The sequence below is a fragment of the Hyperolius riggenbachi genome, chromosome 4 (genome assembly GCF_040937935.1).
Source record: "Hyperolius riggenbachi isolate aHypRig1 chromosome 4, aHypRig1.pri, whole genome shotgun sequence".
Taxonomy (NCBI): Eukaryota; Metazoa; Chordata; class Amphibia; order Anura; family Hyperoliidae; genus Hyperolius; species Hyperolius riggenbachi.
The window spans coordinates 35,939,668-35,963,347 of NC_090649.1; positions in this window are offsets into that span (position 1 = coordinate 35,939,668).

Consider the following 23,680-nt stretch of genomic DNA (forward strand, 5'->3'; position numbering starts at 1 on the left):
CGCTGCTACTGCTAGAGCGAGTGCGATCCAGACAGACAAATAGATGGGGCTACAAGTAGCAACCGCTGCTCTGGTTAGCACCCCTGAGGCAGAATACAGAAGGAGGCACTGCCACTACCACTAGGGCGAGTGCGATCCAGACAGATGGAGCAGCCAGCAGCAACTGCAGCTCTGGCCTACACTCCCAGACAGACAGAACGATTTCCTGTCGACCGCTCAGCGACAGGACAATCGCAGCAGAGAGACAACACAGGCAAAACAGATAATGCAACCTGACTGCACTAGAAGAGCTGCCTAGTGCAGTCCCAAGGAATTACTCTAAGATAACCTTTAACAAACAAACAGGACTGATACTCTAGGAGAGTTCATCAGTAAAAACCATGAAGATGACCAGCAAGGGATTCTGTGAGAACATGGTATTTATACCGCCAGCCTTCAAAGGAGGCAGCTAGGCAATCTGCATAACAAATATATGCAAATTCCTCAGCAGCAGAGCAGGTCTGAAACTTACAAAGTAAAGACAGGTCTCTTTTCCAGAGACCTGCAGCCCTCAGACTTAAGGAATGGTCAAACAGCTGTCTGTCTGTGCAGACAGCTGAGCGGATCATTACACCTCCCCTGGGGGTACTCACCTCGGTAGAGGGAAGCCTCCAGATCCTATTAAGGCTTCCCCCGTCCTCCTGTGTCCCACGGCGGTGTCGCTGCAGCCCTCCAAACTTCAGGAATGTAAATATTTACCTCCCCGGCTCCAGCGCAGGCACAGTGTCCGCTCTCCACTTGGAGATAGGCGGAAATAGCAGATCGCTGTCGGGCCGCTCTACTGCGCAAGCGCAAGTCTCCTGCGCCTGCTCAGTAGTGCGGACCCGATGGAAATCAGTTATTTCCGCCTATCACCATCAGGAAAGCCGCAACAGCGCCCCTGCTGGAGACAGGGAAGGTAAATAAATCAGTGCTTATCAGCGCTTGTCAAGCTTGTCGGAGGAGGATTCCGGGTTGCTTCAGGGGAGCCAGCACTGGACTGCCTGCAGCTGCAGCAGAGGGGAAAGAATCATTGGGACACTGAGGCTTCCCCCTACTAAGGTGAGTATCCCCCAGGGGAACTTTTTTTTGTTACAGGTTCTCTTTAAGTGTGGTAAATGCAAGCTTTGTCCCTTTATTGAACATTGCAAAAAAATATTGGGGAGGGCTGGAGAGAAATTAAGTACAAGCTGGTTCGCCTGGCAGACGCTGCTCGTGGAGAGATGTATATATACTTTGAGGGGCTTCTGGGGTCTCATTTAAAACAAGAGGTTAAAAAACACATTTGGAGGGGCGAGTTCATGGACATTTTTTCACTCCTGCCATTAGAAAAGTTTTATTTTGATAAGACATCATGACTGCATCCCAGACCTCTACTGTGAGCAGCACTCCAAGCAGCAGCAGCCAACACCCAAAACTTGCTGTGACATCCACCCCAGCAGCAGTGGTCAGCAGCCCTCCCAGGGCGACAGCACTCTGTCCCTCAGTCCGGCATCTGGGAACATATTGATGGCTGAAACTCAGGACCTACTGGGGACTGACATGGAGGGGATTCAGCTCGGGCCTGAATCACAACTCTTATTGGACGATGTTGATGAAGAGGGGTCTGTGTCTGGGGATGTAGGGGCGGAAGAGGATGTGGGGGAGTAAGAGGAAGAGCTTGATTTTGATGATGATGATGATGATGACGTTGTGGACCCTCTGTATGTGCAGCCTGAGTCCGGGGAAGAATGGTCGGAGCAGGATGACGAGTCACCTAGGCCTAGGCAAGGATATCGCCATATGTCAGGCAGGGGCTGGTGCAGCAGTGGGCGTGGAGGAAGTAGACAGGACACTGCTTCAGCCGGCACCACCACCACCATGCAACCCCCAAGCACAGATTTTTCTGCTGCACCCTATGCTAGTGGTAGCGTCCAGGTCCACAGTAAATTGAAGTCACCGGTATGGAACTTTTTTTGAGGTGTCAAGCCAGGACAAAAAATATGCAGTCTGTAAGTTATGTAGCAAAAAATTGAGACGTGGGAAAAATATGTCCAAGATGGGTACCTCATCCCTCTAGGGCCACCTGAAGAGCTCCCACTGCCCTCAGTATGAGAAGTTCAAGAGGAGGCAGGCACTGCAAGCAGGGGGTGCTGAGAGCACAAGGCCCACCACTGCAGCAGCATCATACCTCCCTCAGAGTCGTGAATCTCCCGCCGCAGCAGCAGTAGTAGCACGCAAGCGCTATTCCACCTTGGCTACTCAGGACACAGACATTCAGGCTGGCAGCCAGTCGTCTCTCTCCTCTGTCTCCCCTGCATCACATCGTCGTCAGACCCTGCTGAGCGACACCTTTCTGGGTCTGACCAAGCCTCTGCCTCCAAGACACAGGCGCATCTGCAAACTAAATGGCTTGCTGACCCAGGCCATGGCATCAAAGCTCCTTCCCTACTCCCTGGTGCATATGGGGAGTGATATGCGGACACTGATCCAATTTGGCATCCCCAAGTGGCAAATCCCCAGTTGCCACTATTTTTCCAGGAACCCCATCCCAGTACTCCACAAGTTTGTGGTGGAAAACGTGGCCCGGCCGCTCGACTACTCTGTGGGCCAGCAACAACAACAACAACAATTAACATTTGTAATGCGCTTTTCTCCTGTAGGACTCAAAGCGTATAAGCATGGCTCAGACCATCGTGGTACAGTGGAAGAATTTTATAAGTCTGGAAATGCCAGGCTAAACAGGTGGCTTTTCAGTCTAGATTTGAATAGCTCCAGGGATGGTGCTGTCTTTACTGGGTGTGGCAGAGTGTTCCAAAAAATAGGGGCAGCATGACAGAAGGCTCTGTCTCCAGATTTTTTGAGGTGCACTCTGGGAATGACCAAGTTTATAGAACTTGCTGATCTGAGGTTGTGGGAGGTGTGGTGCAGCTTCAGCAAGTCCTTCATGTATCCAGGGCCCAGATTGTGCAGGGATTTGAATGTCAGCAGTCCAATCTTGAAGAGTATTCTCCATTCTACTGGTAGCCAGTGCAGTGAGCGAAGGATCGGTGTAATGTGACAGGTCCACTTCACCATGGACTCGTGGAGTAGCCGATTTGGGACAGGTCGTTACCTGTCCTTTACGGCCCACTGGGTGACACTGGTGGAAGGGAGGGAAGACAACAGCGCAGCAGACCAGTTAGTGGTGCCACCACGCGGGATCAGGGGGGATGCAGCAGGCTCCTCTCAACCCACTCCCTCCACACCCGCAAAGCAAGCCCACCTCGGCAGCAGCAGCGCCAAGCCTCGGCACTGCCAAGCGCTGCTAAAATTGGTGACCCTGGGGAAGGAAAAGCTTACAGCCGCCAAAGTCCTGGCCACCCTCAGGAAGCAGGAGCGGAGGTGGCTGACCCCAAGAGGCCTGGAAGTGGGGTATGTGGCAGCCAATAACGGGGCCAACCTGGTGGCTGCAGTGCAGCAGGGAAACCTCCAGCACATCCCTTGCTTGGCCCACGTGCTGAATCTTGAGGTGCAGAGCTTCCTGCGCACCCACCAGGGGATGAACGACCTGCTGCAAGATGCCCGGGAGGTGGTACAGTTTTCCCGCTGCTCAGCCACTGCCTCTGCACTCCTGTCCACCTTACAGAAGCAATATGGCAAGCTACACCACCTGATAATAGATATGACAATTCGCTGGAATTCAACTCTGCCCATGTTGGAGCAGCTGTGTCAGCACAGGCTGGCTGTTAGGGTCTACAAGTTAGACCAAACTGGCCCCAGCAACCAGCAAGTCCCCATCATCAGTGCAAGTCAGTAGTCACAGATGCGGCAAGTTTGCCTGGCGCTGAGTCCCTTCCTGGAGGCAACCAAGATGGTCAGCGAGGAGCGGGCCTCCGTGTGTCATTGGGTGCCCATGGTTTGCCTGCTGGAGCAAGCAATGTGCAATTTAATTGAGCATGGGGAGGAAGCCCTGAGGCAGCTGGAAAAGGAGGAGATGGCAGTACAAGAGGGCTCACAGGTAGTGGAGGAGGTGGAGAAGTTGCTGAATGCTGAGGAGGAGGAGCAGAGCGCCGCTGGCGTTGTACAGGGATGACGGCTTAGGGAGGATGTCACGGCACAGGAAGAAGACAGGCATGTAATATGGGACTACGAGGACGATGAAGATGTTGTTGCCAATGCCCACTTGTTCCCCATGGCTGTGCACATGTTGCACTGCCTTCGCAGGGACCCCCGGGTGATCCAGATGCGTTCAAGGGAGGACATCTGGATCACCTTGATGCTGGACCCACGTCTGAAGGGGAAGCTGGGAGAGTTTATGACGCCATCCACCACCGAGCAACGCACAAGGGAGTTGCAGGGGACCCTTGTGCGCAGACTACTGGAAGCATTCCTCCAGCCTTCCACCCCCACTGTAACTGCTCTGCCAACCCAGCAACAGGTGCCTGATGTCGCCACCAGCAGCACAACAACCACCACCACCAGCAGCAACTGGCACCCCAGAGATCTGAAGAGCCTAAGCAAGATCCTGTATGTAGTGCAGCAGCCCACAGCAGAGATGCCAGCCACAGCATCCACCTCCAACCAGCACCAGCAGCAAATAACCAGCATGGTGGCTGACTACATGGGGTCATTCAGTGGGCTTAATGACACTGACAGCCCCGTGGACCCCTTGGAGTACTGGGTCAAGAGACTGGACATCTGGAGGGATCATTCCCAGTACGCTCTGGAACTCCTGTCCTGCCCCCCTTCCAGTGTCCTCTCCGAGAGATGCTTCAGTGCGGCCGGTGGTGTGGTCACCGAGAAGCACTCTCGGCTCTCCCACGCCTCTGTGGACAAACTCACCTTCCTGAAAATCAACCAGGCTTGGGTGGAAGGTGAGTTCCTGGCCCCTAGTGTTGGACAAAGGGGGACATGAAGTGGATGCTGCAATGTGTTAACTATGCCTTCCTTTCTAAAGAAAGTTTAAACCTGCCTACCTTGGTTTATTTTTCGGCTGTGGTACTACCAGTGAGTTGACATGGTTCTTCTGTGCTGCTGAACTGACCGTCCGCTTTGTCATCCTGACTCAGTCGCTACTACACTCTCCGTTCACACTGCCCGGGTCCACTGATGCATGTAATTTTTTGGGCAGCACTTTTACACTGTGGTACTACCTGTGAGTTGCCATGGTCCTTCTGTGCTGCCGAACTGACCGTCCACTTGGTCCTCCTGACTCAGTCACTACTACACTCTGCGTTCACACTGCCCGGGTCCACTGACACAAGTAATTTTTTTGGGCAGCACTATTACACTGTGGTACTACCAGTGAGTTGCCATGGTCCTTCTGTGCTGCAGCACTGACCGGCCACTTTGGCCTCCTGACTCAATCGCTACTAAAGTCTGCGTTCACACTGCCCGGGTCCACTGACGCATCTAATTTTTTGGGAAGCACTATTACACTGTTGTACTACCAGTGAGTTGCCATGGTCCTTCTGTGCTGCCGATCTGACCGTCCGCTTTGTCCTCCTGACCCAGTCGCTTCTACACTCTGCGTTCCACTGCCCGGGTCCACGGACACATCTAATTTTTGGGCACCACTATTACACTGTGGTACTACCAGTGAGTTGCCATGGTTCTTCTGTGCTGCTGAACTGACCGTCCGCTTTGTCATCCTGACTCAGTCGCTACTACACTCTCCGTTCACACTGCCCGGGTCCACTGACGCATGTAATTTTTTGGGCAGCACTTTTACACTGTGGTACTACCAGTAAGTTGCCATGGTCCTTCTGTGCTGCCGAACTGACCGTCCACTTAGTCCTCCTGACTAGTGTTGGGCGAACAGTGTTCGCCACTGTTCGGGTTCTGCAGAACATCACCCTGTTCGGGTGATGTTCGAGTTCGGCCGAACACCTGATGGTGTTCGGCCTTTTAAGTTCGGGTTCGCCCCGAACTACTAAATGGCCGCGAACAGGGCCGAACAGGGCCCCTGTTCGGCCGAACAGGGCCCTGTTCGGCCGAATACTGCCCCCCTATGGGGTCGCAGGCATAAGGGGGGAGCATGCCCCGATCGCGGGGGGGGGTCGGAAATTCCCCCCACCCCCTCCGCTAGCGCTCCCCCCCTCTGCCCGCTTCCCCATACAAAAGTTTAATGGAGTAAAACAGTACCGGTCCGGTGCGGTGGTAGTGGCTGGGTGGCTGGCAGTGGGCGGCACTGTTTAGTGAGTGACTGAGGAGGAGGAGTCCGGAGAGTGACGCGTTGAGGGAGGCCGGGCAGCGGGCGGTTCAGCAGTAGTACCGTACTACTGCTGAACCGCCCGCTGCCCGGCCTCCCTCAACGCGTCACTCTCCGGACTCCTCCTTCTCAGTCACTCACTAAACAGTGCCGCCCACTGCCAGCCACCCAGCCACTACCACCGCACCGGACCGGTACTGTTTTACTTCATTAAACTTTTGTATGGGGAAGCGGGCAGAGGGGGGAGCGCTAGCGGAGGGGGTGGGGGGAATTTCCGACCCCCCCGCGATCGGGGCATGCTCCCCCCTTATACCTGCGACCCCATAGGGCCCCCAAAAGCGGGATGTTCGGGGAGTTCGGGGTTCGGCCCGAACATGCCGAACATCGCGGCCATGTTCGGCGAACTTTCCCGAACCCGAACATCCAGGTGTTCGCCCAACACTACTCCTGACTCAGTCACTACTACACTCTGCGTTCACACTGCCCGGGTCCACTGACACAAGTAATTTTTTTGGGCAGCACTATTACACTGTGGTACTACCAGTGAGTTGCCATGGTCCTTCTGTGCTGCCGCACTGACCGGCCACTTTGGCCTCCTGACTCAATCGCTACTAAAGTCTGCGTTCACACTGCCCGGGTCCACTGACGCATCTAATTTTTTGGGAAGCACTATTACACTGTTGTACTACCAGTGAGTTGCCATGGTCCTTCTGTGCTGCCGATCTGACCGTCCGCTCTGTCCTCCTGACCCAGTCGCTACTACACTCTGCGTTCCACTGCCCGGGTCCACGGACACATCTAATTTTTGGGCACCACTATTACACTGTGGTACTACCAGTGAGTTGCCATGGTCCTTCTGTGCTGCCGAACTGACTGTCCGATTTTTCCTCCTGACTCAGTCGCTACTACACTCTGCGTTCACACTGCCCGGGTCCACTGACAACTGTGCTGTTATGTCATTGCTAATTGCTGCAAAAAAAACCCCAAAACATTATAAAAAACCTCTCTGGGTCTTTTTGGCATCAGCCATTCATCCTCCTCCAGTGGTACCATCACCACCAAGTGCCACTGGGACTCACCTTTACCTCTGTGATTGCTTACCGTGTATTTCCCTGTTTAAAACCACTTATTACCAATTAATAGCCCCATTTAAAGTGTTGATTTCTCACGGTAAAATCAATTTTCTCAAAAACAAAAAATTATTTTTGGATTTTTTTTTGTTTAAGTTGGAGCCCCTTATCACCTTGATAATCCATGCAATTTGGGGGAATGTAGCATGTATGGGGGCTTTGCTATTAACTTTAAAAGAAAATCCAGATCCGGCCGTGGATCCCGCCATGATTGCCTCATTCACGACCGAAAATTGGTGTCGTGGCGTGGATGCTTTTCATAATACCAATCATGCCAGAGGCGGATTTTTTTTAACAACGGTCGTGGTTGCCGAATTCGTGGATCAAGACATCCGAGCATCACCAGTGGGGTGCCCGAATCAGAGCAGGAGGAGGAAGATATGTCACAGTTCCGTACAGATACTGAGGAAGATGAGGTGTTCTGTGTTAACCAGTCGACTATGTCTTCAGAATTTTGGGGGTTGAAGGCATGTGCCCTCTGAACACTGTGCATTGGTCGAGGGTAGTGTTGGGCGAACAGTGTTCGCCACTGTTCGGGTTCTGCAGAACATCACCCTGTTCGGGTGATGTTCGAGTTCGGCCGAACACCTGACGGTGCTCGGCCAAACCGTTCGGCCACATGGCCGAACTAAGAGCGCATGGCCGAACGTTCCCCGAACGTTCGGCTAGCGCTGTGATTGGCCGAACGGGTCACGTGGTTTGGGCCCGAACGCGCTCTGATTGGCCGAACGGTCACGCGGTTCGGGTAAATAAATACCCGAACCACGTCATATCTCCGCCATTTGTCTGTGGGTTTAGCTTTGGGTAGGCAGGCAGGGTAGTTCGCTCTCCAGCCACGCTAGCCAGGGTCCCCCCCAGTCATTGTGTGTCGCTGCTGGGAACAGTAGTACACCGCTCGCTCAGCCACACTATATATAGCATTGTTTACTGCCACTGTGTACCTCGCTCAGCCACGCTATATATATAGCATTGTGTTTTCTGACACTCTGTGTACACGGCTTAGCCTGACTAATATAGCATTGTGTGTACTGCCACTGTGCACCTCGCTCAGCCACGCTATATATAGCATTGTGTGTACTGCCACTGTGCACCTCGCTCAGCCACGCTATATATAGCATTGTGTGTACTGCCACTGTGCACCTCGCTTAGCCACACTATATATATAGCATTGTGTTTTCTGACACTCTGTGTACACGGCTTAGCCTGACTAATATAGCATTGTGTGTACTGCCACTGTGCACCTCGCTCAGCCACGCTATATATAGCATTGTGTTTACTGCCACTCTGTGTACACCGCTCAGCCAGACTATATACCGTTGTTTACTGACACTCTGTGTACACCGCTCAGCCAGACTATATACCATTGTTTACTGACACTCTGTGTACACGGCTCAGCCTGACTATAAAGCATTGTGTGTACTGCCACTGTGCACCTCGCTCAGCCACGCTATATATATAGCATTGTGTTTTCTGACACTCTGTGTACACGGCTTAGCCTGACTATATAGCATTGTGTGTACTGCCACTGTGCACCTCGCTCAGCCACGCTATATATAGCATTGTGTTTACTGCCACTCTGTGTACACCGCTCAGCCAGACTATATACCGTTGTTTACTGACACTCTGTGTACACCGCTCAGCCAGACTATATACCATTGTTTACTGACACTCTGTGTACACGGCTCAGCCTGACTATAAAGCATTGTGTGTACTGCCACTGTGCACCTCGCTCAGCCACGCTATATATAGCATTGTGTTTTCTGACACTCTGTGTACACAGCTTAGCCTGACTATATAGCATTGTGTGTACTGCCACTGTGCACCTCGCTCAGCCACGCTATATATAGCATTGTGCTTTCTGACACTCTGTGTACATGGCTTAGCCTGACTAATATAGCATTGTGTGTACTGCCACTGTGCACCTCGCTCAGCCACGCTATATATAGCATTGTGTTTTCTGACACTCTGTGTACACGGCTTAGCCAGACTATATAGCATTGTGTGTACTGCCACTCTGTGTACACCGCTCAGCCAGACTATATAGCATTGTGTTTACTTCCACTCTGTGTCTGCTGGGCCTGGGAACAGTAGTACACCGCTCACCCGCCACTGTATAGCATTGTGCTCTGTGTTGCTGCTGGGAATAGTGGTACTGTATAGCATTTCTGTACTGCCACTGTACTGCTGCCAGTCAGCGTGTACTGTAAGGATAAGTGAAATGAGGAAGAAATCCGGTGAAAGAGGAAGGGGCAAGGGAAGAGGTGTTTCCCCTGACGGTTCACGTACAGGCCACAGGGGAGCACCCAAGAAAACCCACTCAATACCGCCCATGTTGTCCAGGACAACAACCCTCACAAATCCAAAAGAACAGGACCAGATAATTACTTGGATGACCTCTCAAGCGTCCAGCAGTGGGTTAAGCAGCACCAGCACATCACGCACGAGGTCCGAGTCCTCAGCCAGTTACAAGGAGCCAGTGGGCACAAAGCTGACACAACCGGCAGCGACACCACGCACACAACTGCCAGATAACCAGTCCTATGAATTACCTCAGGACACAATGGGGTATTCGCAGGAGCTATTCCCAGCCCAACAAACTTCCACCTATGAAAGGTCAATGGAGGAACAGCCAGAAATGTTGTGCCCGGATTCACAACCATTAACTGTGGGAAATGCACCGCGCACTGAAATACAAGGCGAGTCCGAGGAGGACTCGGAAACCCAAATCCCAGAGCAAGTTGGGCAGGAGGGGTTGCAATTGCAGGAGGTCGGCCGACAAGATCTGGAAGACGACGTTGGAGTGAGCTGCGCAGAGGTTGTTCTGGGGAGCTCTACTCCACGGCGGCGGCCCCCCACAATGACATATGACGAGTTTGAGGAGATGGAAGAGGAGGGTATGGACAATGTGGACAGAGACCCAGATTTTATTTGTGAACGAGAACATCGCCGTCGTAGCAGCAGCACAGATGAGTCTGTTGAAGAACCCACTGCTGCACGAGTTCGCCTTGTGCCACAAGGTAGGCGGCGCGCAATTTCAGGCACCACAAGCGTGGAAGTTAGAGTGAGAGGCAAAAGAGGAGGAAACAGAAATCGCCAGCAAGGAGGCAGGTGCTCCAAAGTCTGGGCTTTCTTTGAAGACTGCACTGAGGATGTTACCATGGCGATTTGCAAGGTGTGCAAGACTCGCCTGAGCAGGGGGAAAAGTATTAACAACCTCTCCACCACCAGCATGAGCCGCCACATGCTATCCAAACATCCCACTCTGTGGGCAAACGCGGCAGGTCAGGGTACCAGCAACACTGCCTCCCTTGGGTTCACCAGACTCACCACCAGACCCGCCTCAGCAGCGGCAGTAGCCCAGCCATTGCGTGGTTCACAACATTCACAAACATCAGACGACGCTGACACTGTCACTTTCCGGAGTAGTGCTCTTGAGGTCTCCCAGTGTTCATCAAACACAACAACCAACAGCCCTTCCGTGTGCAGCGCTACGGTTCAGTTGTCTGTGTCGGAGATGTTTGAGCGCAAGAGGAAATTGCCAGCAAATGACCCCCGGGCCGTGGCAGTAACAGCCAGCATAGCCAAGCTTCTGGCCTGCGAAATGCTGCCATATCGAGTGGTGGAGACAAACAGCTTCAAGGGCATGATGTCAGTGGCCATCCCACGTTACGTGGTTCCCAGCCGCTACCACTTTGCGCGCTCTGCAGTGCCTGAGTTGCATGAGCACGTGGTCAGCAAAATAACCCGAAGCTTGAAGAATGCCGTTGCCTGCAAGGTTCACCTCACCACTGACACCTGGACGAGTGCGTTCGGCCAGGGTCGATACATCTCCCTTACCGCGCACTGGGTGAACCTTGTGGAGCCTGGCAGCGATTCCTCACCTGCTACGGCGCGGGTGTTGCCCACGCCGCAAACAGCTGCACCGCCGTCCCTCCCACTGGATAACAACAGCAGCACCTACCTCTCTGACTCCTTCTCCTCCAACGCATCTCAAAGCTGTACCTCATCCGGAAACGCTAACCCAGCAGCAGTAGGATCGTGGAAGCAGTGCAGCACAGCTGTTGGCATGCGTCAGCAAGCGTTGCTGAAGCTGATCTGCCTTGGGGATAAGCAGCACACAGGGGAGGAAATTTGGAGGGGAATAAAGGAACAGACGGATTTGTGGCTGGCACCGCTGGACCTGAAACCGGGCATGGTTGTGTGTGATAATGGGAGTAATCTCATTCGCGCTTTAAGGTTGGCTAAGCTGACACACATCCCTTGCCTGGCGCACGTGATGAACCTAGTAGTTCAGCGGTTCCTGAGGACATACCCAGGCGTGGCCGATCTTCTGTTGAAGGTGCGTCGAGTGGCCAAACATTGTAGAAATTCCAGTACTGCTTCGGGGGCACTCGCCAAGATGCAGGAGCGCTTCAATCTCCCCCACCATCGCTTGCTGTGTGATGTCCCTACGCGCTGGAATTCTACGCTGCACATGCTAGCACGCTTTTGTGAGCAGAAGAGTGCAGTGGTCCAGTACATGACGGCGCAGTACCGAGGCGCATCCGGACAGCTGCCAAGCTTCTGTGGATCCGATTGGGCCAACATGTTGGACCTCTGCCAAGTCCTCCAAAATTTTGAGCAATCCACGTTGCTTGTGAGCAGTGACAACTCTTCAGTCAGCATTACCATACCACTGCTGTGTTTACTGAAGAGGTCGATGTTAAAAATCAAGGAAACAGCTGTCATGATGCAACTGGGGGAATCTGAAGGAGAAAACGATCAGCGTGATGGTACCAACATCAGGCCATCCGCCTCAGGGAACGCTGGCCCCAGCAGCTATGACGAAGAAGAGGAGGAGGAACAGCTGGAGTTGGAGCAGGAATTTCATGCCACCACTGACGAGGGCCAGAGCGGTGCACGTTGGACTTCCACAATTCAACGCGAATGGTCAGCAGAAGCAGACCAGGAGGAAGGTGACGACTATGATGCATCACAACAACTATCACAACGCTCACAAGAGGATGATGAGGATTCTGGTAGGACTCTGGCACACATGGCTCAATTCATGCTAGACTGCATTGAACGTGACCCACGCATTGTGCGCATTCTGGACAACACCAATTACTGGGTTTATACCCTTCTGGATCCACGGTACAAACACAATGTTCCAAAACTGCTTGAAGAAAGAGTCAGACAGGTCAAAATGGAAGAATACCAGCAGGCCCTTGTGGAGACTTTAGAGAGGAGATTGACATCCTCCCCCTCCTCTAGCCAGTTGTACGCAGACAGACTGACTTCCGCAAACCCAGGACGACCAGGAGGGCAGCAAACAATGCAAGCCGCAGCTAGTACCCAAAAGGGAACGGTATCGGCAGTGTCCTTGGAGTGGGAAAATTTTCTGACACCCATGCAGCAGCAGCTCACTGAACAGCAAGCGTGCAGATCCACCTCCAACACCGATCGCCTGGAGAAGATGGTCAAGGACTACATGTCAGATGACGTAGCTGTGTCGAACAATCCATCTGCACCCTTCAACTATTGGGTATCGAAGCTAGACACCTGGCACGAACTGGCAATGTACGCAATAGAGGTGCTGGCTTGCCCGGCAGCCAGCGTTATGTCGGAACGCTGTTTCAGTGCTGCCGGAGGCATCGTCACAGATCGGCGTATCCGCCTCTCTACAGAAAATGCAGACCGTCTGACTCAAATTAAAATGAATCAATCCTGGATTGGAAATGACTACGCAACACTCCAGGACCCCAACCAAGTAACATGACCAATGAACATCTGGGATGGTGTAGCGTTTCCGGTCCCTGTTTATTGAACCTCTCATCTGTATTACATTTATGACTGCATGGCGGCAAAAAGCATTGCTGCTATATCCGCACGCTTTTTGTCCTCATGCAAGGCCTGGGTTGTTGTGTCTCAAAAACCGTGGCCTTCTCCTCCTGCGCCTGCTCCTGTTCCATCACGTCTGCTGCTGCTGGGTTAGCGTTGCCGCGTGGTCCCTGTTTATTGAACCACTTATCTTTATTACATTTATGACTGCATGGCGGTACAAAGCATGCTATCCGCACGCTTCTTGCCCTCATGCAAGGCCTGGGTTGTTGTGTCTCACAAAGCGTGGCCTTCTCCTCCTGCGCCTCCTCCTGTTCCATCACGTGTGCTGCTGCTGGGTTAGCGTTGCCGCGTGGTCCCTGTTTATTGAACCACTTATCTTTATTACATTTATGACTGCATGGCGGTACAAAGCATGCTATCCGCACGCTTCTTGCCCTCATGCAAGGCCTGGGTTGTTGTGTCTCACAAAGCGTGGCCTTCTCCTCCTGCGCCTCCTCCTGTTCCATCACGTGTGCTGCTGCTGGGTTAGCGTTGCCGCGTGGTCCCTGTTTATTGAACCACTTATCTTTATTACATTTATGACTGCATGGCGGTACAAAGCATGCTATCCGCACGCTTCTTGCCCTCATGCAAGGCCTGGGTTGTTGTGTCTCACAAAGCGTGGCCTTCTCCTCCTGCGCCTCCTCCTGTTCCATCACGTCTGCTGCTGCTGGGTTAGCGTTGCCGCGTGGTCCCTGTTTATTGAACCACTTATCTTTATTACATTTATGACTGCATGGCGGTACAAAGCATGCTATCCGCACGCTTCTTGCCCTCATGCAAGGCCTGGGTTGTTGTGTCTCACAAAGCGTGGCCTTCTCCTCCTGCGCCTCCTCCTGTTCCATCACGTGTGCTGCTGCTGGGTTAGCGTTACCGGTCCCTTTTCCTGGAACCTCTTATATGTATTACATTTATGACTGCATGCCGACAAAAAACATGTTACCTGTGCAAAGAAAACAGACATTTCCCGCATTTAAAAGACAGTTTTCCCTTTGAAACTTTAAAATCGATTTTCTCAAAAACTATAAGCTCTTTTTGCTAAAATTTGTTCCCTCTTGTACCCACTCCCAAGGTGCACATACCCTGTAAATTTGGGGTATGTAGCATGTAAGGAGGCTTTACAAACCACAAAAGTTCGGGTCCCCATTGACTTCCATTATGTTCGGAGTTCGGGTCGAACACCCGAACATCGCGGCCATGTTCGGCCTGTTCGGCCCGAACCCGAACATCTAGATGTTCGCCCAACACTAGTCGAGGGCTGCACGAAATCACATCAGCACGACTTTGATAAGACCTGCGGTGTGGCCTGCCTCTGCCCCTGCCTCTGCCTGTCATTTTTTCCATATTAGCGGTATGCAGTACTACTAACAATATTTGATAGTGGTAGACAGTGTGTGTAATCACAAAGAGGCACACAATCAGTGTCAAATATACAGCAGCTGTGTGTGTGTACCACACGGCTGTGTACTACACATACACAGAGATATCCTATTGTAACAAACGCTGGAGAGGCAGTTGCGGGGAAAAGCGCTACCTCCGCAGCTGCCTCCAGCCCTCTGTTTAGCAGCATGTCCGGGCCTCAGGCATCTAGCACGCCGAGGATGGAACTGTCAGATGCACATAGGGTTTCCTTGTCACGCGCGCGCGCATAGACTGGACCTTTATGCAGGGAGGAGGCACGTCAGCTGACCGGCTGGTCGGCTAACGTCAGAGGAGACGCTCGCCGCTTCTCATTGGATGATCATTGGGGGCGTGCCTGGAGGGTCTCCTCTGCTTCATAAGCCGTACTGTGTCACTCGCAACTTGTCTGCTGTTGCGAATACTTCGTGTTAGCGCTCAGACCCTTAGATAGTTCCGGTGTGTTGATCCGGGAGGAAACCGGGGATTTCACACAAGATAGGAATTGCTTGATAGCCTTAATCATTACTTTACTGTATATTATTTGTATATGACTCTGGCTCGTTCTGACCTCTCTCTTGCTAAGTGATTCTGTACCTTTGCTTATCTGATCTAGTTGTCAAACCCTGCCTGTTTATATCCTCCTGACTCTGCCTTCCGATTTTGTACTGCATCTGTCTGTCTGTTGCCAAACCCGATCTGTCTGACTACTCTACTCTCACCAGAGGGCTCTTGTCTCTGGTGAGAGGCACTTTACTGATTGTACCCACCAGCTCCTCTGGTGAGGTATAGCTCTTATCAGTATTACTGTTGCACCAAACACCACCTGTATTTGTTGTCACATCACCTTCTGATATACCAGTATTATAGGTGATTCTGCAGATCACCTTATAATCAGGTATATATCTGCATTATAGGTGATACTGCAGATCACCTAATAATCAGAATTCTGTCGCTTGCTGACACAAATCGTTACAGAACAGCAGACCAAAATGTCTATGGATGCACTGGGTAAACAGATTGAGGCCTTGACCGTAGCGGTAAATGATTTAACCGTGGGGTTCAATACCCAACAGACTCAGATCACCCAGCTGTCTGGGGTGGTCCGCACCCTCCAGACTGCAATTGTACCATTGCAGTCCCCTTCAGTTGTAGAACCCATAATGCCTATGCCAGGAAAATTTTCAAACATCTGATTTTCAGAATTTCAGAAACCGCTGTCTGTCCTATTTTGAGATGAGACCTATTTCATCAGGGACTGAGAGTCAGAGGATCACCTTCATTAAAACTCTGTTATCAGGGGATTCACAGACATGGGCTTACAGTCTTCCTAGTGGTCATGAGGCATTATCATCAGTTCAGAATTTTTTCAAATCTATGGCTATCATATATGACGATCCAGATATCGCAGTCACTGCTGAAAGGAAACTTAAAAATCTCAGGCAAGGGCAGAACACCGCTGAGACCTATGCCGCAGAGTTTAGACAGTGGGCAGTATCAGCTAGGTGGGGACAATTCGCCTTGTTAGACTGTTTCTTATCTGGGTTATCTGATCCCATTGTGGATGTAATGCTAAGCCATCCTGAACCTAAGACTGTAGACGATGCGATCTCACTTGCAGTAAGAATAGATCGCCGTATCCATTATCAAAAACAAGCACGTGGTAGACACTCTGTGAGGTCAGTTCCCGTCACCTCTCCTACCTCTTCTCCTCCTCAGGATGAACCGATGCAGATCGGACATTCTAAATTGTCAGAGGTCGAGAAAAATCGGAGACGGTCCGAGGGGCTCTGTCTATATTGTGCGGAAAAGGACCATATAGTACAAAACTGTCCTAAAAAGGCAGAAAACTACCGCTACACTAGGCGAGCCAGTGTTACCTCTACTTGATAATCGGTTACTACTCCCTTGTTCTATTTCCTGGGAGAATCAAGTCCAGTCTACCCAGGCATTTATAGACCAATTTTATAGATTATGATTTTGTTAAGAAATTGGGGATTCCTTTGATCCCCCTAGACAGACAGATCGTCCTCACTGCAGTGGATGATTCTCCCCCGAATCTGTTGTGTCATGTGGGGGTATTGCATAGAGAACAAATACAATTTTTTGTACTTAAAATGGCCACTTCTTCTGTGATTCTTGGGATGCCGTAGCTGCAAAAGCATTCTCCTCAGATAGATTGGAGCTCTGGTCAGTTGCTTAGCTGGTCCTCCTTCTGCCATCATCATTGTTTGGAGAAAGTTGCTATTTGCACCACCAAAATTCAAGTAGAAGGGTTACCTGCACAATACGCAGAATTTGCTGATGTCTTTTGTCCTAAGTCGGCCGACAAACTTCCTCCACACAGAAGTTTTGACTGCCCCATTGAGTTACAGTCTGGTTGTATGCCCCCTAGAGGTCACTTGTATAACCTGTCTGCTCCTGAAAAACTCGCCATGCAGAATTACATTAAAGAAAACCTTGCCAAAGGGTTTATCCGTCCCTCTAGGTCTCCGGCTGGAGCAGGGTTCTTTTTTGTTCAGATAAAAGACGGTGGGTTTCGCCCCTGCATAAATTATCGAGAACTGAATAAAATTACCATCAAAAATCGTTATCCTCTCCCGTTAATTGACGACTTGTTCTCTCAGGTTACCGATGCATGTGTCTTCTCTAAACTTGATTTAAGAGGGGCATATAACCTGGTACGCATAAGAGAGGGGGACGAATGGAAGAAGGCATTTAACACACCTGACGGGCACTACGAGTACCTGGTCATGCCCTTCGGGTTGTGTAATGCCCCAGCCGTTTTCCAAGAGTTGGTCAATGAGATTTTCCGAGAGGTCTTGGGACGATTTGTATTGGCATATCTGGACGGTATACTGATTTTTTCGCCCAGCCTAGCTAAACACAGGGAGCATGTGAAGTTTGTTCTGGAAAAACTGAGACAGAATTCTTTATATGCAAAGATTGAGAAATGTCTTTTTGAAGTGTCAGAGGTTCCTTTCTTGGGGTATATCACTTCGACCTCAGGACTCTCCATGGACCCCAAGAAAGTTGCTGCTGTTTTGGAGTTGTTGCTGTTCTGGAGTGGCCACAGCCTATGGGGCTGAAGGCACTCCAAAGAGTTCTTGGCTTCGCCAATTATTACAGAAAATTTATCAAGGGATTTTTTTCTGTGGTGTCACCTCTTACTAATCTCACTAAAAAAGGAGCTGACACTTATAATTGGTCACCAGAAGCACACTCTGCTTTTTCATCTCTGAAAAGCTTAGTTTGCTCCGCCCCCATTTTGCGACATGTTGATGTCACCTGTCCTTTTATAGTCGAGGTGGATGCATCAGAAATTGGGGTCGGGGCTGTACTGTCTAAACACTCAGGGTTCCAGGGCAGATTGCATCCATGTGCTTTCTTCTCACGTAAATTCTCTCCCGAAGAGAGAAATTACGATATCGGTAACCGAGAGCTGTTAGCCATTAAACTCGCGTTTGAGGAATGGCGTCATTGGCTCGAGGGGGAAGAACATACGATTACAGTCTATACTGACCACAAAAACTTGGAATATATTGAAGGGGCCAAGAGGCTTAGTCCTCGACAGGCCCGCTGGTCTTTATTCTTTTCAAGATTTAGATTTATCATCACGTATAAGCCAGGGAGCAAAAATGTCAAAGCAGATGCCCTGTCTAGATGTTTTGAGCCCGAGACAGTGGCAGCCACCGAGACCTGGGAGGACTGGTCACTTACTTTAGGGTCCTAAAACTCCATCAGGTGTTCCCGAGGGAAAACCTGATGGAGTTCTATTTGTGCCACTTCACTTCCGGTTGCAGATTCTACAGTTGTTTCATGCACATAAAAATGTAGGACACCCCGGGGTAGCTAGAACGCAGGATTTACTGTCTAGATGTGGTTGGTGGCCATCACTGGTCCTTGATTGTAGGGAGTTTGTCAGAAACTGTTCAGTTTGTGCCAGGAATAAGCCATCCAGACAGGCTCCCGTGGGTACCCTTCAGCCTTTGTCAGTGCCTGAGGAACCATGGACCCACTTTTCCATGGACTTTGTGGGCGAACTCCCCAGGTCCGAGGGGAAAACTGTCATATGGGTGGTAGTCGACAGGTTCAGCAAAATGGCTCATTTTATTCCACTGGATGGACTCCCCTCTGCTCAGGAACTGGCGGATCTCTTCATGATTCAACACATTTTCCGTTTACATGGTATACCAGAAAATGTGGTGTCAGATAGGGGAGTCCAGTTTGTGTCCAAGTTCTGGAGAGCCTTTTGTCATCATCTTGGAATGAACCTGTCATTTTCCTCCGGCTACCACCCACAGACCAATGGGCAAACTGAGAGAGTGAATCAGTCTTTGGAACAGTTCCTTAGTTATGTGGCTGATGCACAGTTAGAATGGGCAAAATTCTTGCCATTTGCAGAATATGCGCAAAACAACCTTAACAGTTCCTCTTCAGGTTTTTCTCCCTTCCAGGTGGTCACTGGGAGATCACCCAAGTTCTCTTCATTGCCAGTGGTGTCTTCTCCTTTCCCTGCTTTGGAAGAGTGGCAGGGAGCTTTTAAGGAGATTTGGACCATGGTCAAAAGAAACTTGGAGAAGGCCTTTCAGACCCAAAAGAAACAGGCTGATAAAAAGCGATCTGTAGAGTGGGATTTTGTACACAGAAATATGGTATGGGTTTCAACACGACATTTGGCGTTGAAACAGCCATCAGCTACATTGGGTCCCAGATTTATAGGCCCATACCCGGTGTCCAAAAAGATCAATAAAGTCACTTATGTAATTTCACTACCACCCAATATGAGAGGTGTTAAGTCGTTCCATGTGTCATTGTTGAAACCAGCTGTGCATGTGGATTCCTCCCCCCCCCCCCCCCCCCCCGAAATGATTGATGGGGAAGCCGAGTATGAGATTGAGAGGATTTTGGACCCGCGGCAAGTGCGTAACTCGGTACAGTGCCTTGTTCATTGGAAGGGGTATGGGCCTGAGGAAAGATCTTGGGTCCTGGCTCATCACATGCATGCGGAGGAACTTAGGAAGAGGTTTCATGAGTTGCATCCTGAAAAACCATGCAGGAATGGTCCGGAGTCCATGCCTCAAGGGGGGGGGGTACTGTAACAAATGCTGGAGAGGCAGTTGCGGGGAATAGCACTACCTCCGCAGCTGCCTCCAGCCCCCTGTTTAGGAGCACGTCCGGGCCTCAGGCGTCTAGCACGCCGAGGACGGAACTGTCAGTTGCACATAGGGTTGCCTTGTCACGCGGGCGTGCATAGACAGGACCTTTATGCGGGGAGGAGGCACGTCAGCTGACCGGCTGGTCGGCTGACGTCAGAGGAGAAGCTCACTGCTCCTTATTGGATGATCGCTGGGGGCGTGCCTGGAGGGTCTCCTCTGCTTCATAAGCCGTACTGTGTCACTCGCAACTTGTCTGCTGTTGCAAATACTTCGTGTTAGCACTCAGACCCTTAGATAGTTCCGGTGTGCTTTGATTCGGGAAGAAACTGGGGATTTCACACAAGATAGGAATTGTTTGATAGCCTTAATCATTACTTTACTGTATATTATTTGTATATGACTCTGGCTCGTTCTGACCTTGTCATGATCGGTGTCAGCACGCAGAGAGAATCTGATTATTGGCGATCTGCAGTATCACCAAGAATGCAGATATATACCCGATTATTGATGATCTGCAGTATCACCGATAATCCGATATATTGCTAACCTCTGGACACCAGCAAAAGAACACAATACATATAGTAATATATCAGATAGTGTGGAAATGTCCACCACACGGTAATTCCTCAGAGGTGCGGTTACCTCTAAATGGGAACCCCGTGAGTGAGATCCTCTAACCAGGCTGAGTGAGGAATCTCGACCCCTAGCAGTAATCGTCTGCTTGGGGCAGGCGTCCCGGAGAGGCAAGCCTCAGAGATAACCCTTCAGTGGGAGACGTTCCACTGAAGGGAGAAAGGTCAGACAGGCAAGGGTTCGGTAACAAAGATGTCGGCGGCAGTACAGGAGCGGAAGGCAGAAGAGTAATCGTTAAACAGGCAGAGGTCGGCAACAAGAATCAGATAGGCAAAGGTACAAGATCAGCAAGAGATAGAGTAGTCAGGGATAGCAAAAGGTCAAAACACAGATCAATATACAACAATATTCCTAAGCTAAGGTGTGAAATCCTTAGTATCAACACCAGGGAACTGCACTAAGGTCTGAGCGCTAACACAGCATGTGTATTCACGACAGCAGACAAGGAGCAACTGCCAGAGAGCTCTTTTTATGCTGGGGAACGCTCTAGCAGCGTCCCCCAGCTGCCCAGCCAATCGCTGGCCCTGCTGGAGTCAGCTGACCAGCCTGGTCAGCTGACTCCTCTTCGGGAACAATAAAGTTCCTGTCTCCTCGCGCGCGTGCGCGCCAAGCGCCGGGTGAGTGCCGGCAAAGGAGACCCCACGGAAGGCAACTGCGCGGCGGAGTCCGCCGAGCATGCGGACTCCGCCGATCGCACAGCCCCGCTCAGCGGCACGCCGGTGGTGGGAGTCCAGGAAGCGGAGCCCGCTGCCTCATGCCTGTTGGCAGCGGGTCCGCCATCCCTCACAGTACCCCCCTCTTGAGGAGTGGACTCCGGACACTCCCCACCCGGTTTCTCTGGATGTGACTGATGAAACCTCTTCCTTAATTTCTCAGCATGCATGCGATTCTCTGGTACCCAAGATCTGTCCTCCACCCCATACCCTTTCCAATGGACCAGATACTGTATGGAATTCTGTACCAGCCGGGAATCCAAAATTTTCCCAACCTCGTACTCTGTCTGGCCCTCCACTATCACTGGGGTGGGGGGGGGGGAATCCACATATACTGCTGGCTTTAACAACGAAACATGGAACGATCTCCCACCTCTCATGCTGGCTGGGAGATCAATCACATATGAGACTTCATTGATCTTTTTAGCCACCGGATAAGGCCCTATGAACTTGGGCCCCAATTTGGTGGACGGTTGTCTGAGTGCCAAATGTCTTGTTGACACCCACACCATGTCTCCAGGAGAAAAGTGCCATTCAACAGACCGTCTCTTATCGGCCTGTCTCTTTTGATTCTGGAAGGCTACTCCTAAATTCTCCTTTACTTGTCCCCAAAGTTTCTTTAAGACCCCCTGCCACTCTTCCAGGGCTGGGAAGGGAGAGAAGCACACCGGCAATGGGGAAAATTTAGGAGACCTTCCTGACACAACCTGAAAAGGGGACAAGCCCGTTGAAGCGCTTCTCAGGTTGTTGTGTGCAAACTCAGCAAAAGGCAGGAATTTAACCCAATCTGTTTGTGCATCTGCCACATAGCACCTCAGAAACTGTTCTAGTGCCTGATTCACCCTCTCGGTCTGCCCGTTGGTTTGTGGGTGATACCCAGACGAGAAGGACAGGTTCATACCCAAATTATGGCAAAAAGCCCTCCAAAATTTTGATATAAATTGGACTCCTCTATCCGATACCACATCATCCGGAATCCCATGTAATCGGAAGATGTGCTGTATGAAGAGGTCGGCTAAGTCTTGAGCTGATGGGAATCCTTTAAGAGGAACAAAGTGGGCCATCTTGCTGAACCTGTCCACGATCACCCATATCACAGTCATACCTTCTGACTTGGGAAGCTCGCCAATGAAGTCCATGGACAGGTGGGTCCATGGTTCATTTGGAACTGGCAAGGGTTGTAAGGTACCCACTGGAGCCTGGCGAGACGGTTTACTCCTGCACACACCACACACTCTCTGACGAATTCCCTGCAATCCGAGGCCAATGAAGGCCACCAAACACACCTTGTGAGTAGATCTAGAGTGCGGGTGACCCCTGGGTGACCTGTGTTCTTATGGGCATGGAATAGCTGCATGATTTGCAAACGGAATGGGAGTGGAACAAAGAGGACCCCTTCCGGTTTCCCTTCTGGGGTATCTAGCTGGTGAGGTGCCAGTGTGACCGCCCAGTCCTCCCAGGTCTCAGTGGCTGCCAGCACCACCTTGTGTGGTACAATGCTCTCGGGGAGTGCGGGCTGAGCTGTCTCTGGTTCAAAACATCTGGAGAGAGCGGGAGTCCGGGAAGCGGAGCCCGCTGCATCATGCCTGTTGGCAGCGGGTCCGCTATCCCTCACAGACCTCTCTCTTGCTAAGTGATTCTGTACCTTTCTGTACCTTTGCTCATCTGATCTAATCCTGCCTGTTTATATCTTCCTGACTCTGCCTTCCGATTTTGTACTGCATCTGTCTGTCTGTTGCCAAACCCGATCTGTCTGACTACTCTACTCTCATCAGAGGGCCCTTGTCTCTGGTGAGAGGCACTTTACTGATTGTACCCACCAGCTCCTCTGGTGAGGTATAGCTCTTATCAGTATTACTGTTGCACCAAACACCACCTGTATTTGTTGTCACATCAGCTTCTGATATACCAGTATTATAGGCGATTCTGCAGATCACCTTATAATCAGGTATATATCTGCATTATAGGTGATACTGCAGATCACCTAATAATTAGAATTCTGTCACTTGCTGACACAAATCGTTACACCTATAGTACGTTCAATCACAAATACAGTTGCAAGCTAAGCACTGCTTATGATACACAGTGTGCTGGCTTGTAATGGATAGTTGAGGATAGAACTGCAAGGCACAGCAAGACTGTGGCCTGGCCTGGCCTGTATGCAGTGTTTCACACACATACACCAAAAAAACAGACTGAACCCTCAAAAGGGCTTTTGTTGTTAGGTGCTTTCAGCAATAAAGAACAGCCTAGCTAACTGTCCCTGTCTCTCTGTGGACTGTATGCAGTGTGTCACCCACATAGAGGGCTATGCTATAGTAAGTTTAATCACAAATACAATGGAAATATATGCACTGGTAATACAGAGTGCTGGCAGAGTACAGCAAGAGCCAGCTGGGACTGTGGGCTGTATCTATGCAGTGTGTCACCCACACAGAGAGCTATGTTATAGTAAGTTCAATCATAAATACAGTGGAAAGATATGCACTGGTAACACAGTGTGCTGGCGGAGTACAGCAAAGGCCAGCTGTGACAGGTCTGTATGCAGTGTCACACACACACATACAAAAAAAAAAAAATCAGAAGAGTATTAGC